Below are 16898 nucleotides of genomic sequence, written 5' to 3' on the forward strand. Positions count from 1 at the left end.
GGCGCGGTGTTTCATCCGGCCTCGGCTCCGCGCCGCTCCCTGTTTAGTAAGGCCGTCGCCGATTGGCCGGGACACGGGACGGCCATGATCGTCTCGAGCGGCTCCGCCGGCCTTTTCCCCCCGATTGCAGCCCCCGTTCCCGGGACTCGGAGCAGCGGCTGCTTCCGCCGCGCAGTCCGCCCGGGGTCCACCCCACCACCCTCTCTAATAAAGCAGCCGTGTCGGCGCTGACCCCGAAAGCAGCCAGTGTCCAATCAGAAAACAAAAAAGAAATATGCAAATGAAATGTATCACGTTAGTCGGAGCGCTGAGGTCGACTCCGTACTAAAACTTCGCAAATAATCATTCTTCATAAATACTTCCTTTAGAGCCGGCCTTTTCTCTGGTAAGTTCAGCTTGCAGCAAAGCCAAAAACCCCAAAAGACAAGATAAAGAGGGGAGATCCCCCAAGCGGGGTGTCTTTTTCTCACCTTCCTTCCCCCCCCCGTCGTTTTATAAAAGTGTTGTTTATATTGTAGGGATTACAGATAAAATGGGGAGTGGGCCAGTCTGGGGAGGTGAGAATGGAACTTCTCGTTGAAGCCCCCACCCCCCGGTTGACAAGAGACAGACAGACAGACGGCCCTGTTTTGTAGGTGCGCTCTATTAATGTCTACCCCCACCCCCCTCCCCCGGCCGTCTGTAATGTTGCAAAAGGCCAATGGCGCAGCTCCTATCTGCACGTTTGCTTTTGCAGTGGCAGCCTGTGGGCGCTCTAGGGTTGCTGCCAGTACAGGGTTCCATCCCCGCCGGCGCCTTGGGGTTGTTGCCAGCACAGGGTTCCATCCCCGCCGGCGCCCAGGGGTTTCTGCCAGCACAGGGTTCCATCCCCGCGCCCAGGGGTTTCTGCCAGCACAGGATTTCCATCCCCGCGCCATGGGTTTTTTTTTGCCAGCACGGGATTCCATCCCCGCGCCCAGGGGTTTCTGCCAGCACAGGGATCTATCCCCGTGTCAGCACAGGGTTCCACCACCCCCCACACGCCCTGGGGTTGCTGCCAGCACAGGGTTCCATCCCCGCCCACTGGGGTTGCTGCCAGCACAGGGTTCCATCCCCGCACCCTCGGGTTGTTGCCAACACAGGGTTCTATCCCTGCGCCCAGGGCTTTCTGCCAGCACAGGGTTCCATTCCCGCGTCGTTACATTGTGCTCGCCAAAGTAGCGACGTGGAAACACGTGCGTGGCTCCGGGCTGTAATGGCAAAACCCAGTGTGGGGGGAGGAGAGGTGGAGTAAGTGGGGAGGCAAAGGGGAAATGGCGAGAGGGAGGGAAAGTAACTAGGGCCGCTTTTTGAGTGATCGTTTGAGGAGGAGGAGGAGGAGGAGGAGGTGGGTGGGGATGGGAATAGCGGGGGAGTGGGGGTGGGAGGATGTGCTTTGCTCTGACCGGATGAGTCATGGCTCCATTGTACAGCAGCGCTCCACTGAGTCACTGCTGTGTCGCGCCGCCAGCTGCTTATCCGCTCAAGGAGGCGTCGAACGGTCAGGACGTGAAAATGTTCCCAAGTGCTGCACCATTTGGATAATTTCATTTATCGCCAGAGCGCTACATGATTATTTCAATTCACTGACAGAAATTTGCATTGCATACTTTAAAACACCAAGTGGTATTTGCTGCATCCATTATTTAAGCATTGTATCCAGTTGAGACCTGATTTAGACGTGTTGGTGATACGAAAGCTACTAAACTTTGGTTTTAATGCTTATGTACAATTTTAGCGCCCTATGGCAATTAATCACATCACAGTGTGCAGTGATCTGTCAGTGCTAAAGCCCTGCTTTATTTAATGATTTTTGCAATCTAGTGAATTCCCATTGTGTGGATCATTTAATTACGACTAGCAGTGTAGTATAGGGAGGCTAAACTCTCCGAGGAGTGGATTAACTTTGACAGTGACAATGAGCTACCTTACTTAATTTCCTGTAAATAGGGCTGTACCTGTTGGTTTGCCTTCTGCAGTTTTCAGGCTCGTTTTAAATATGTTCTTATGTCAAGATGTGGATCGTATTTTTGTAGGTACAAAGGTTTTTTGATGTTCTGGCCAATATTTGTACCCTTCCCCTCCAACTGGTATGCTGAAACAGATTGTCTGTTCACTTATTCTATTACTTCGTGGGACCTTGTGCATCTTTACAATATCAAATATATCTAATTTGCTGTAAAGTATTTTGGGGTGTTTTGTGGCAGTGGAATTTGTTAAATAAAAGTTCTTTGATATGACCAAGCTGAAATTAGCCTAGGCCTTTAACCTTTATCTGGTATGTATTGAGATTGGTGCCAATTTTTCTTGTATCTGAATTTAAATACTTTTTTTATCCAGTTAACCTTTAATTCATGTTTAAAAGCCAGGAGTGGGATATGATATTTTTTACATATGTTCATCCTATTATCTCTGCTCAATGTAACATCTTGCTTCCAAGTGTCTAAAACTGCACATTTCATTTCCAATATTGCAGTGCATGGTGAAATGTTTGGTTTATCCTGACTGTATCTTGTTAATGTGGTTTGTTCTGTGTACCTCCATCTTGCTATCTAACCTGAGAAAAGATTGAAATGCTGTGACTATTGATTTGTTTTGGGATCTTCCTTTTCCAGCCCAAGTTTTTTAAAAAAAATGACAGGGATGTCACTTTATTTGAGATCTGAGCAGCTCAATTTTTCTGTCTGGCAATATGGTGGAACAGTTGAGGGCGAGATTGAAAATTTTGCAAGTGCTCCATCTCACTTCTGTGCCCTATCTCACTTCTGTGCCCTCCCTCTTTCATTCCCAGACAGAGGGAAGTAAAAATGAAAAAATAAGTTCTCCTCATTTTTGGGACAGAAATTGATCACTGATCTTCGGCGTGCCTATTTTGCTAAGAACTGACTCTGTGCCACATGAGCACTCCAAATGAGCCCTGTACAAAACCACTGTTTCATTTTCTCCAGTTTTGCTATAGATTTGATTTGCTCCTGTTTCCAAAATACTGTTCCCATATTTGAGGAGCTTCTTTCAGTCGCTGGTTTAACATGCTGTTAATGCTGCCCTGTAAAGGGATTTTCTGAGAGCTTCCCTCTGGTGCAATGTATTGAGCTGAACTGAGCTAATTCACAAATTACGAATTCATGAAAGACAGGGTGCAGTTAAAAATGTTCTTTATTGACCATTACACATTGGGAGAGAGACAGCCTGAAGATTCCAACTTCTTAATGTGTAAGACAGATATACTTTTTTGAAGGTTTGTTTTTCCCGCCCAACCTGTCATCCAAACTGGATGATCCAATTACATTGATGCACATTATTTGCCTCAGCCAATAGCATTCTACCTTCTGACAGAATTGAGAATTTGTTGGTCAACTGGATCTGGAGGTTCTTACTCACCATTGCCTAGTACCCTTACCTACACAAATCCAGTAGGTTCAAGGATCACCCTGACCACCTGCATGGGAATGGAAAGGGGGTCATTTCCCTCTGCTGCTACCCTTTATCAGTAGAAGCTGAATACTTTTATTCACTGCAACCAGAAGCTTAGTGCCACCATTCATTGTAAAACTTTGGTAGCTCGCAACTGCAAGGTCTCCTATTGATAATAGAGAATATATCCTGTACCTTATTGTTTCCAAAGAATGTGGCCGGCCTAGTTCAGCTCATTCCCCGTTATGCTTTGAGGCAGGCTGCATCTTGGCCAAAGCTTACAAGGCATTTAAAATTACATTTTAAATCTACAATACTTGTTCAGAATTCTCTACCAATGATATATGTGTCTATGCTGTCAATACCTTTGCATGATGGCACTTTATGGTTCCTAATTCCTTTTTAAAAACAAAGTAGATTAGTTTAAATAGTCTTCAAAATTGCAGGGGTCTCTGTACCCCCTTCTGCATGCCGTTAGTCACCATGCTGTAATCTTCAACTTCTGCTCTGTCTTACTACTCAAAAATGACTGCATCATTTTAATCAAAGCAAAACACTGCAGATGCTGGAAATCTGAAATAAAAATATTGCTGGAAAAACTTAGCAGATCTGACAGTTTTGGCGAAGAGTAAAACAGAGTGAATGTTTGGAGTCCAATTTTTTTTAAAGATTCCTTTCTCAGAGTTACTTAACCAATACATGGGGTGGATGGGGCAAGCCCCTAAACTGTCTCCTTGTTCGAAAAAAAACAATTCAATTTATGGTCCCCAGACAAGGGACATATAAGGACAGGTATGACACCTGATCCTGTGCTTAATCCAATGTTTTTTGTTTTATTTTTAAATTTAATTACTTTATTATTAAAATTACAAAGCCAGAACACAGAGTGGACTGAGCAAGCTCTTAACCATCTCATAAAATGTTGGAATATCTCAGTAGGTCTTTTTGATTTGATTTATTATTGTCACATGTATTAACATACAGTGAAAAGTATTATTTCTTGCGCACCATACAGACAAAGCATACCGTACATAGAGATGGAAAGGAGAGGGTGCAGAATGTAGTGTTACAGACAAAGCTAGGGCGTAAAGTAGAGAAAGATCAACTTAATGTGAAGTAGATTCATTCAACAGTCTGGCAGCAAGGAAGAAGCTGTTTGTGAGTCGGTTGGCAAGTGATCTCAGACTGATGGAAGAAGAGGATGTCTGGGATGCGTGGGGTCTTTAATTATGCTGACTGTTTCTCTGAGGCAGTGGGAAGTGTGGACTGTGTCAGTGGGTGGAAGGCTGATTTGGGCAATGGACTTGGCTTCAATCATGATCCTTTCTGACAGCATCTGTGGGGAGAGAATGGCTCTATTCTCTTGCCACAGGTGCTGAGATTTTTTTGTTTTGGATTCTAGTATCTGCAGTATTTTGCTTTTACCTCAGTCCATCTCCTTGCTTGCTCCAAAAATCAAGTTCAAATTGAATCTAATTCTCGGTCCCCACAAAAGATTCATACGAGAATCAAGCTGACAAGAAAAGGCATCGTACCCCAGTTTGGGCTTGTGTTAATGCTTGGTCTTAGCCAAAAGGCTGGATCACCCTATTGTCCCGTATTCAAACCAACTTAGCCACTGATTGTTATCACTTTCTGGTTCACTTGGTTCTTGTCCTCCCTCTCACCTCAGTGCTATATTTGGTTTTTCATCTTACTTTGTCAGCTTTTTTATATACAAATAAAGGTTGTGATGTAGTCTACATGCATGGTTATCCTCAAAATTATGACTGGTTAGTCAGGGAATGCACAACATTCCCTGCATCGGGATATACATACTTAGTGTCTCCTATCTATTGCATTGTGGAGTAGAAATAATTTTGACTTGACGCAAGTTTCATGGCAGGCAAACTGTTGGATTAGGTGATTTAGTTTTGCTCTCATAGCCTAAATGAAATGTCAGAATTGTTCTTTGTACAGGTCTGGGAAATGGGTAAAAGCAAAATATTGTGGATGCTGGAAACCTGAAATAAAAATAGAAAATGCTGGATAAATTCCATAGGTCTGGCAGCATCTGTGGAGAAAAAAAGCAGAATTTTCCAATCTTCCTTCATTCCCACCTGGCATTTGGCGTCCAGGCAAAACTCCATTCACTTTAGCAACACTGGAGAATCCTAACATTGGGCAAGGTTTAGAGCCTTTCAATGGTTAACTCTGTTTTTCTCCATGGCTGCTGCCAGATCTGTGAGTCTATCTGCATGTTTTGTTTTAGGGAATAGATTTTGGGTAATAAAAGCAGGATTGGACAGCACAGTGGTTAGCACTGCTACCTCACAGCGCCAGGGACCTGGGTTCGATTCTGGTTTTGGGTCAGTGTTGGTGTGGAGTGTGCACGTCCTCCCAGTGTCTGTGGGTTTCCTCCGGGTGCTCCGGTTTCCTTCTACAGTCCAAGGATGTGTGGGTTAGATTGATTGACCATGCTAAATTGCCCCTTAGTGTCAGGGATTAGCAGGGTAAATATGAGGGGTTCTGGGGATAGGATCTGGGTGGGATTGTTGTCAGTGCAGGCTCGATGAGTCGAATGGCCTTCTTCTGCACTGTAGGAATTCTATGATGCAGGGTTCAGATTTACATTGAACATGTGAAAAATAAGGTTGGCAGGGTGTGAACTATGAAGAAGAAATTGAGTAGGGAGGGCTTGTACAGTCCACAAATGTTTGCATGTTTAGGTTAGACTTGACTCGATTCAACCAAAAGATTCAGTAGTTTATTTTGAATTCACGATTCTTTGAGTACCACATCTGTGAAGTTAATTTTTGTGTTCCATGAAAGGTTTTTTAAAATAAAATTTAGCTTTTTCTTTTACTTTCTTCAGAGGGTTGCTGACTTTTCAGTTTTGTCTTGCTTAATGATCCAATAAGCTTTTGGAAAATATGCAATTGGAATGCTTATTTTGAAATGTTGGGCTGGTGGAGAATTCATTGATATCATTGATGGAAATCTGCAATATGTCACAGATGAGTTTGACAGTGTGGAGGATAAGCAAGTTACTTTGGGGAATTTTATATCATATATTGATCGTCATCTCCTAGAATTGAAATTTTATTCCCATTGACCAAACTCTCCCACCCTCTGAGATTTTACAGATCAGCAAATAACTTCTTCTACTCAGCATGATCACTAATCTCAGCATTAAAATTCAGAAGTGCATCTAATGCTACATTAGCTGCTAACTAATCTGCATTCAGACTGACGTTTTAATGTTAATATAGTAGTCGGACAATTTTGTCGCATCTTTGTGCATGCTTTTCAAAACTCTACATCTAGAGATGCTTTGTTAGGATTTTTGCGGAATGAAAATTGTGATGTTGGGCTGTAATGAATTTTATTTTTTTGGGAAGAAAATAACCTGATAAATAGAAAGCTACCTGTGTTATGAAAGAGCATTGTGTGAAAATTGGTTAGAATTGCTAAAAGATTAAGTTGCTTATTATGGAGAAGTATAGAATGATAGAGTCACTACAGTGCAAAAAGAATTCGTCTGGCCCATTGAGTCTGCACTGACTCTAAAAGACTATCACACCCAGGTCTTCCCCTATGCCTTATTCCCATAACCATGGCTAGTCCATCTAATCTGCACATGGTTGGAGGCATGTGCTTGGACTGTGGGAGGAACTGGAGCACCCGGACAGAACCTGTGCAGACACAGAGAGAATGTGCAAACTCTACACAGTCAGTCATCTAAGGCCAGAATCAAAGCCACTGAGGCAGAGTGCTAAGCACTGTGTCAAGACTGTGAACGCAGTAAGAAGCCTCACAACACCAGGTTAAAGTCCAGCAGGTTTATTTGATAGTAAATGCCGCAAGCTTTTGGAACGCTGTTCCTTCAGTTGGGTGGAAAGTTTCACGTGACGAAGGAACAGTGTTCCGAAAGCTTGTGGCGTTTGCTGTCAAATAAACTTGTTGGACTTTAACCTGGTGCTGTGAGACTTCTTACTATGTTTACCCCAGTCCAATGCAGGCATCTCCACATCAAGACTGTGATCCAGGGAAGATGGCACATCAGCATTTATTGTCTTTCAGTGCTGCCCACCAGCTAGCCTTGAAGCAATTGAGATTCCCTTAGCATCGTTGGTTTGCAAGTCCCCCATCTGAATGAGGGTTAGTTGGGAGTTAATGTAATGGTGGTGCTCGACGATGGTGCTTGTTTAAAATGTTGCCGTGTTAGCAGCAAGATTTTAACAGAATTCCAGTCTGAAGCCCAGCTTTTGAATTGCAAATTTCAAAAAGGCATACCGTGTATGACTTAGAATGCAGCAAAATCCTTGAAGCTCCATCTGCAGCAGGTCTCCCCACCTAGCTAAAATATAAAAGCTTAGTTTTTTTAAATTTGTTCGTGGGATATGGTTGGAGCTGGCACGGCTAGCATTTGTTGTCCATCCCTGATACAGGCAAACAAAACAGACCACCTATTAATGAAACTCACTCTGTTCAGAAAAGGTGCAAATTTGTAGAGCAATGACCATTCTCTTCTCAAAAACAAATTACTGTGGATGCTGGAATCTGAAACCAAAAGAGAAAACACTGGAAAATCTCAGCAGGTCTGGCAGCATCTGTAAGGAGAGAAAAGAGCTGACGTTTTGAGTCCAGATGACCCTTTGTTAAAGCTTTAACTAAATGTTGGCTCTTTTCTGTCCTTATAGATGCTGCCAGACCTGCTGAGATTTTCCAGCTTTTGGTTTGGACCATTCTCTTTACATCTCTCCCAACATCACCCCCACCCCCAATCCAGTTGTCCTGTTAGTTCCCCATTATGCAATGGGACAGAATAAAATTGGCCAGTTTGTTTAAAAACCTGGGCCTACCTCTCTGTCCAGTGAAGGGAATAGGCAAAGTTTCGGGGCATTGTGGTAGTTAATGATTTTCCTATATCTTTTTTTTTAAACAAGTGTTCTCTTTTCTGAGGGATTTGTCAAACTCCCCTGTCTGCGTTTGTTGCATACTTTGCTAATCTGATCCAGATCTCTGGATGGGATTGATTCCAAAATTAGACATCTTCTAAATATTCCCTCCGTTTCCCATCTCTGTCTTTCAGAAATATTCAACCGTATAGTTAGAATTTAGTCCATTCATCATTTTGAAACTTGCAGTCAGATTGCCTCTGAGTTTTTGGTTCTCTGAGGAAAACGACCCCAGCTTGTGGAGTATTGTGATAGCTGAGTTCAAAATACAGGGTATCAATTTGATTGCCTCTCTCTCTACTTTCACTCGAGCTTCCTTATCTCCTGGCAATTATGGGAACCACAGCTGTACAGATAGTCAAGATCTGATTGCAGCAAATCCTAGATGGTGTAAATATGCTATTCTTGGTTTCAAAGGCTTGGATCCTGTGGTTGGTGGTGAAACAATTGTGTTTGCTGCTGACCTCTTGAGAATTGCAGCCCACGAAGACCGAGTGTGATTTCTTGTGATGCAAATTTACATTTTCTGCCCCTCATTTAAATCTGGAAACAAATCAAGGGCATTTCATCAAGTGACAGCATCAAGCAGGGTAAGCAGCTTGTCATGTTGAAGCGTTTTCCCAGAATAAGCCAGGAAATAAAATTTACCGAGTTAAAGTAAAGAAGCTGAACTATCGTGTACTTATAAAATAAATTGTTTATTATATTAAACCACTGCATTTTTATAATGATGTAATTTTTTTTAACGTTACATTTCACAAAAATGAAATTAGCTTTTCTGGGTCAGAGAGGTTGTTTGGCAACAGTTATAACTTATTACACCATTAAGTATACATTTGTACCTCATTAGCAAGACAAATTTTGGAGGGGTAGGATTAACAATGATGTTGCAGTGTGAAAGGCATAGGTCAGTTCCAAGATTCCTTTAAGATTCCTATCTGCTGGGTCTTCAACACATCCTATGGGAAGAGCAGCAAATCGCAAACAACAACTTCTGAGTTTCCATGTTTTTTCAAATTAATTTTTGGGATTTGGATGTCACTGGGCCAGCATTTATTGATGATCCCTAGTTGCCCTTGAACTGAGTGGCTTGCTCGGTCATTTCAGAGAGCAGTTGATAGTCAACCACATTGCTTTGGCTCTGGAGTCATATGTAGATCAGACTGGGTAAGGATGGCAGACTTCCTTCTCTTCAGTGAACCAAAAGAATTTTTCCGACAATCAGGAATGATTTTGTGGTTCTTAATTCCAGATTTTTTTTATTGAATTCAAATTCCACCATTTGCCATGACAGGATTTGAACCCAGGTCCCCAGAACATTTGGTGAGTTTCTGGATTAATAGTCTAGTGATAATACCACTAGGCCATTGCCTGCCCTAACTGCACATATATAGATATCAGAAGTTTTTGTCTGATTCAAAGGATAATGGCGTTGAATACTGACAGCTTTGTCATTATTGGGTTAGATTGTATTGTCCGATCAAAGCAATTTATTACGTGGGCTACGAGCTCAAGATTGTGGGTATTGTAATCCTGCGCAATAAATTGACTAATTGTAATCAGTGCATATTACAGTGCTTTGTAGTTTGGTAACGCCCTACAAATGCTATCATTCCTTTTACCCGTGACATTATAATCTTGGAAACCTTGAATGGAAAGCTTTTCTTTTGAATATAACCTGATCGGTTTTGATTTACTAACACACAGGATTTAGGGCAATCGAAACTTCCTGTTTTTCTACCTTCACTTTATAATTGTAACCTTCCAATTGTAATCCACCAATTTGTCTGACTGACAAGCGGGGAAAACAGATTAGATTCAAGGTGCAGTAGACTGTAATCACTGTACAGAGTGCCAGTCACTCTGTATATTTCACAAATGTAAATATCATATTGTTGCAAAAAATTCTCTTTAACAGCTGCATGACTCTGTGGTTTTTGTTTTCAAAGTACTTGAATATAAAACAGAAAACGAAATCAGCTTAATGCATTGATTGTGTTCGTTCTGGTTAAGTCCAGGGCAGTATAACTTTACACTCCACATGATTGACAGCTGTTGTGAGAACACACCTGAGCATGGTTTCTTGCAGTCATCAAGAGTGGATGTGAATAATCATGAAGTATGCCTCTTGTGACTTTGGGGATTATGTTTAATCTGCCATGCACTGGCACTAAAATGTTTTTTTTTACAAGTACAGTATTTTCATTGGTAGTTGTAAGGATTATAATGACTGATAAGGATAAGGATTCCTCTCGTGCACTGTTTTATGACCATAAATGTGTTTTGTATCCTTGCATCCTATGCATTACAGGTCATAGGCATACACCAGCAACATGGGCCATGTTGTTTTTGTGGCAAAATAAACATTTTTAAACAGCAAAGGTTTGAATGCAAACATATGATGGAAGTTCAGATTTAAAATCTGCACATTTATTCTTTTTACTGGACTGAATGTAGCTAAATTGTGTTTTGGTGGCATATTATAAATCTAGAAATTCCTTCTCCAAAATATGTGGATGTAGAGTTGACTGAAATATAAGATCAAAACAGATCAATTTGTTTTTAAGTTAAAGGTATCAAATGATATGTAATAAAGGTGAATAAATAGACTTGAAGTACAGATCAGCCATGATCTAATTGGTTGGTACTGTAACCTTGAGCAGCTGAATGGTTTGCTTTTGTTCGTATTGTAGAATTCTGAGAAGATGGTTACAGAATAAATGCCTTGAGAAGAGTGTAGATTTTCTTTTCCTTTCCTTTCAGTTTGCTTGCTTGTGCCCAATGGACCAACTGGCAAAATTATTTATCACCGACTGCTTCATGAATTCGAAAAATAGAGCCTTTTGAAGCTTGTTGTACTCAGTCACTTAAGGTCTTAGTGCACATTGAAATAAACAAAATACTTATTTTCTCTCAAAATGCTGCACATGCCAATGATTGGAAACAAAGATCCATTAAACTTTCTAAAGATATTGAGACTGTGTCTGGTCAGAACTGTAGGCGATTAAATCCTTGCACAAGCAGAAATGCATTGCAGAACTTAATGGTTTTGCCCTTGCGATGCTGGGTACATATTGGGTAAGTGAATTATTTAAGCCCAAATCATTCCAATTTTTATTTTATTGCACAACCCACTGCTGAATGTCACTTTATATTCCAAGGGTTTTGCAATAGTGCCTGAAATCAAATCATTCAAGATTTTCCTCTTTGTACTTGACTGTTTCTGATGCTGTAGAAATGAATTACGCACAATATACAACAGTAGCTTGTATTTGTGTAGCACCTTTAGTACAGTAAAATGTCCCAAGAGGTACATTTACAAAGCAAGATTTTTAACTGATCTGCATAAGGCTGTATGAAGGCAGATGCTCAAAGGCTTGGTCAAATGGGTAGGTTTTAAGGAGCTTCTTAAAGGAAGAGAGATGTAGAGAGCCAATAGGTGTGCAGGGAGAACTCCAAAGCCCTCAAAACTACCAGCCTTTTTGAGCTTGTAACGTGGAATAGATAAGGGAGAACCAGAAGATGTAGTGCATTGGGACTTTCAGAAAACTTTTGATAAGGTCCCTTAAGAAGTTGGTGGGTTAATTAAAGCACTTGGGATGGGGGTTAAAATATAGGCATGGATTGATAATTGGTTGACAGTTGATTGCCTGTCACTTGAGAAAAGACCCAATGACTGGTGGGGCATCACAAGGAGCAGTGCTTGGCCCCTAGATGTTCACAATGTAAATAAATGACCTGGATGAAGGAATCAGATGTAACATTTCCAAGTGTGTTGATCACACAAAACTGGGTGGAATTAGGAGTGGAGGCAAGGTGGCTTCAAGGCGATTTAGACAAGTTGAGTGGGCAAACACATATCTGATGCAGTACAACGTAGCTAAATATGAAGTTATGCACTTAGATATGAAAAACGGAAATGAAGAGTATTGCTTAAATGATGAAATATTAGGAAGTGTAGATGTACAAAGGGATCTGGCTGTCCTTATACACCAGTCAGTGAATGAAAAGGCAGGTTCAGCAAACAATTAGGAAGGCAAATGGTATGTTGACCTTTGTTGCAAGAGGATTTGAGTTCAGAAGTAGACACATCTTAACTGCAGTTATAGAGGGCCACACCTGGACAATGTCTTATAGTTTTGGTCTCCCTGCTGAAGAAAGGATACAAGAGGGAATGCAGCTGATGTTCACAAGGCTGCTACTGGGGTTGGTGGGACTGTCCTGTGAGGAGAGATTGCTTTGACTGGACATGCATTCACTGGAGTTTAGAAAGTTGAGAGGAGATCTGATTAAAACATACAATTCTAACAGGGATGGAGAGACTAGGTGCAGGGAGGATGTCTTCCCTAGTTGGAGAATCCTGAAGCAAGGGCTGCAGTCTCAGGATATGGGATCCTGAGGTAGACAATTTAGGACAGAGTTGAGTAAAAATTTCTTCACTCAAAGGAGGGTGAACTTGTGAAATTCTCTACCACTGAAGGCTATGGAGGCCAAGTCACTGAATGTACTCGAAAGATACCTAGCGGTATGGGGAGAAAACAGAAATATTGGGATTGGGATCAAGCATTAACCATAATATTCAATGGTGGAACAGATTCAAACGGCTGGTTAGCTGACTCTTGCCCCTAGTTTCTGTATTTCCTCAGATGCTGAAGGCACAGCCTTCACTTGTGGTGGAGCAGCTAAACATCTGGGATGTTCGGTGTGGTTTCCTCTCAGCGTAGCGAGACTTAAGTTCACAAATACAGAGACAGATGAGGCTGTGGGAAGACCTGAAAACAAGGCTGAGAATTTAAAAAAATCAAGATACTGCTTGATTGGGAACTAATGTAGGTTGACAAAGACTGAGTTTGTTTGGATGGGACTTGATTCGTGTTTTAAATGACTCGTGGGGGTGATTGGAGAGGCATGGTTTAAAATGTGGGAGTGAGCTGGAGTAACTTGGACTAGTCATGTTCTGAGGTGACCGAACCTACAGCACGGATGTGGGCTATTTGGCCCACCTGATCAATGGGGACTTTATATCTCTTTCAAGCTTCCTCCCAGTCAGATTCCCTCTTTGTACACCACCTAGGCCCCTTTTATTTCTTTCTTGCATGCTATGCATTGAACTTCCCCTTAAACGCAGTAATGCTATCTGCCTCAGCTGCACCATGTGGCAGTAAGTTCCACAAGCCAGTCCTCTGTTGAAAGAAATTTCTCTTTAAATTTTTCACTTGCTCTGTCCCTGTTTTTTTTTAATTTATGCCCATTTCTTCTTCTAAAATAGCTTCATAATTGATTGAACGTTTGCTTAGTATTCTTTGTTCTGCTATAAGGAAGTGATGTTGGATTTGTACCAAACGTTGCTTAGGCCATCAACAGCGTAGATGTTTCATTGATCATTGGCAGAGGCATGGTGAAGATTTACCACAACAATTTTAAGAAAGGTTGATATGAAGAAAGATGGGTGCATTTGCCACTGCAGCAGAGTTGAATGGATTGATCTAGAATTTATCAAAATTCTGGAAGACTTTGAGATGGTAAATGGTGAATATCCAATTAATTGATAATACGGGACCATTAACTCCAGATCATCCTAAAGTTGAAAGAGAAAACTAGACATTGGCTTTTACCAAAATTGGTTTTGACATTAGTAGGAAGGCAACTCAGTGCTACTTAAAACTGGAAGAAAATAAAAATGACAGAGACCAGGCAAGGAAATAAAATTTGAGTAGGTAGCTCCAGTTAAGGTGCTAGCACAGGCACACTAGGCCAGATGGTCTCATTGTATGCTCATAAGTTCTATGAATTGGTCTACTTATCATGTTGACAAACTCTGGCATAGTTATCATAGCATCATTTGCAGTAGCTTCTGAAATTAAAATTTTAATGAAGTGATACTTTCATACTGAATGGCAATGTGTAGATTTTCCGCACTCGCTTCAGAATTTCCTGTAAGTTATAGTTAATCTTTTGCACAATGTGGGTTTTCGAGATCATTTTAACCACTTATTTTTACCAGCCATAGTGCCGAAACTCAGTAGTTTTCTTTGATATGTCCCAGCAGGATCTCACCATTTTGTTGTCTGTCTTTTAAAGATGAATGAACTCATGAAATCAGCCATCATTTTAACATAAACGAGGTGTGCGAGAGGAATTGCCTCTGGAAACTGAGTGGGATGACCCTGCATAACATACACTATATCTCACAACAGTTTATTTTCCAGTAAACCACAATTATGGGTTTTAACTTTCATGGTTGAATTTGTATCCTTGTAATATTAATTGGTATTGCTTTGTCCCAATTGACTGTCACAAATGCTAGAATAAAGTTACGATTTTGTAATTGTTGAGAGGGGAGAAGACTGACTTTTCATGTTCTGTAGCTATACCGAGTATCTGCATAAATTTGTATGGACAAATACTGATTGGAAGCCATTCAGATTGTGTCTCTACTGTTAGCTGAAATTAACTCAACAAACAGATGCCTACTGATTATTTTGGCTTTGAGTCCAGTTTGGTTAGCATCGTGCCAGTGCTTCACCTGTTACCCTGGATGCTGGAGGGATAGGTAGAGGTGAGGCCGGTCAAATGTTTGAAAACGAGAATTTAAGAATTGAGGCATTGCTGGGCCAGGTTTCACTGACTAGGTCAGTGAACACCAGAGTGATAGGTGACTGGCTCTTGGTGTGAGTTTGAGATATGGGTACCAATGTTTTAGATGATTTCAACTTTACAGGAGTGCAGGAAGAGAGGCTTGTGCAGAGAGCTTTGGAATTGCTGAGTTTAGAGGCAAAAAGTTGTGTATGAGGGTTTCAGCAACAGATGGGTTGAAACAGGAGTGAAGACGGGCAATTTTGTGGAAGTGGGTGATCTTGGTGATGTAGAGGATCTGGAGTTGGACACTCATCTTAGCCCAATAACAACATATGTCTTCCACTGTACTCATTTGAAATTCACTTGACTAATCATGAAGAAAAGCATTTGCTTCATGTTGTAGTGCTGTTCTTCGTGGTTGCGCTTCCGTGATCTTAACAGCAACAACAATAAATTCTCAAGGCAAACAAGTGCCCACTTTGTTCACAGCTGGCCATTTTGAATTTAAGTTTATTTATTAGTGTCACAAGTAGGCGTACATTAACATTGCGACAAAGTTACTGTGAAAATATCCTATATCGCCACACTTAGGCACCTGTTCGGGTACACTGAGGGAGAATTTTACGATGGATCAATGCACCTAATCAAATCTTTTGGACCGTGGGAGCACCCGGAGGAAACCCACACAGACATGGGGAAAATGTGCAGATTCTGCACTGACAGTGACCCAAGCCTTGAATTTAACTCGTGCCCCTGGTGCTGTGAGACAGCTGTGCTAACCACTGTACCTGAGTGTGAACTTGTGCGATTTTATCCCTTTTTTTCAGAAAAGGGAAACTCCTATCAAGTCTACTCAGTTAAGAATAAATTACTGCTTCGTGGATGCATACCTAACACTGATCCAACTGAAATTTTCATGCACCACTCAATTTCTGCTTTGCGACCTGGAAACCAGTGTGACTTTAAAATGTTTTTATGAGGAAATATGCAAGACTTGCATAGCTTATCTCACAACATCAAAAGTAGTAAAGAAAGACAGTGGTTTCCTGTATTGTAATAAACTTACTTTTTTTTGTTATTTTTTTGAGATCTGGAAGTTGCTGGGAAGGTGGAGAGCTTATTGCCCAATCCTAGTTGCCCTTGAAGGCTGATTCACTTGCCAATCTGCAGACACTTGTCTCAGCAGTTAGCCTCTAATTGACTTCAGGGTGCATCACTGGTGGAAGCTTAGAAACGATAAGATGTGAGATGTAGAAGATGGATAGTGAGTTTTTCGAGAGTCGGTCTGAAAATTGTGATTCTTCTGTGCTACAGATATATTTAAGGACAGAATGTGGAACGTGAGCATCTTCTTAATGACCTTCAACCAATAGAAACCAGTGACATGGTGAAATAAAAACAAGTCAAGTTGCAGTTATCTGTTTGAGTAGTGATCTCTTGGTGCCCAAATTTGATCTTTGAATGTCTTGTATCTAGGCAGTTGAGTTTCTTAATACATAATTTCAAAGATTTAAGCTTACAAGTTGATATGCATGGTGCTAATGGCTATTAGTTTTAATCTGTATACTCTCCAGATGGATATTTTACATGAGATATGAAAAAGTGCCGTAGGGATTTTGGTCTTAAGTAATGTTAACTACATTAACTATTGTAATGAAAGAATAAGTTTGGGTGATGTAATTTGCACTGAAATACTTCCTTTAAAATGCATTTCTTTAGAGCCATCAAAAAGTGTGTAATACTGGTTCGTAAGGATGCAGTTTCTGAGAAAACAATGTATATAACAGTGTTAGAAAGGGAGGTAATCATTGTATATTGAAACAATACACTTCATCAATGAACATTAAATTCTGTTTTTTTTTCTCTTGTGCAAGTTTTTTTAATCACTTTTGGTGACTTTAACGTCTGCTGGAATGGTCAGCTCCCAGACTGATGCATCCGTTTCCT

The 16898-nt window shown here is 41.1% G+C and overlaps 1 protein-coding gene across 4 annotated transcripts in view; it reads left to right on the plus strand.

The window, feature by feature from the left end:
• The first annotated feature begins 281 nt into the window (after positions 1 to 281).
• The window catches only part of chd9 (chromodomain helicase DNA binding protein 9), a 261421-nt gene continuing 244804 nt past the window's right edge, over positions 282 to 16898 (plus strand). For all 4 annotated transcript variants that reach the window (XM_080186992.1, XM_080186995.1, XM_080186994.1 and 1 more), the window contains exon 1: positions 282 to 385. The gene's annotated coding sequence lies outside the window, so the exon portion shown is untranslated. The remainder of the gene's footprint in view (positions 386 to 16898) is intronic.

The sequence above is a fragment of the Carcharhinus amblyrhynchos genome, chromosome 4, assembly GCF_965287045.1.
Source record: "Carcharhinus amblyrhynchos chromosome 4, sCarAmb.v2.hapA, whole genome shotgun sequence".
NCBI lineage: Eukaryota > Metazoa > Chordata > Chondrichthyes > Carcharhiniformes > Carcharhinidae > Carcharhinus > Carcharhinus amblyrhynchos.